This window comes from Arachis ipaensis, chromosome B08 (assembly GCF_000816755.2).
Source record: "Arachis ipaensis cultivar K30076 chromosome B08, Araip1.1, whole genome shotgun sequence".
NCBI classification, from domain to species: domain Eukaryota; kingdom Viridiplantae; phylum Streptophyta; class Magnoliopsida; order Fabales; family Fabaceae; genus Arachis; species Arachis ipaensis.
This window is the reverse complement of record NC_029792.2, coordinates 1,056,409-1,057,100: the sequence shown is the minus strand read 5'-3', so window position 1 is coordinate 1,057,100 and position 692 is coordinate 1,056,409.

Sequence of the window (692 nt, the reverse complement as noted above, 5' to 3'; positions counted from 1 at the left end):
TGTATTTGGACCGGTCTGATCGGCGATCCGATTTTCAGAACCATGGTTGGGGTGGAGTGGAGATTCGTTCAGCTAGAATTTTTTTACTAAAAAATTAAAATGTCATACAATGTTTTTGGGTAGGGTTTTAAAACAATAAATACCGAACCTGTCTGGATTTTTCAAACCCGTCGATTTGCCGTTTTTACAAATTTCGGACGAGTCAAACTGGTGAGTTGGGTTTTTATTCTTTACAAGTGTAGTGTAATAACCCGTGTCATACACGTGATAAGATTGAAATTATAATTTTAAATTCTTTTGTTAAGATTAATTTGAATTATAATAATTTGATTAATAAAAATGTAACATATTATGTATTGTTTGTTTTTTTTAATCTAATATTAAATGTATTAACTCTAAAATAGTTATTTTTATTAGTTGGAGGAAAAATCCAGTTTTAGTATATTTTTCGTTATTATATATTTTTCTCTAATCATATATCCACTGTTTTCTTTCCTTTGTTTCAGCATTTTGGATATAGGTTTAACTTATCGTAGTTCTCACTTCTCAGTCATTCTATTAGATGTAGTTGATAACTATTGAAATTCTAAGAAAAAAATATATTATTATATGATAGAATTAATATGAATATATTTTGTTATTAAATACACAAAGTTAATGTAAAATAAAATTACACATAAAAAAAGCAAAGA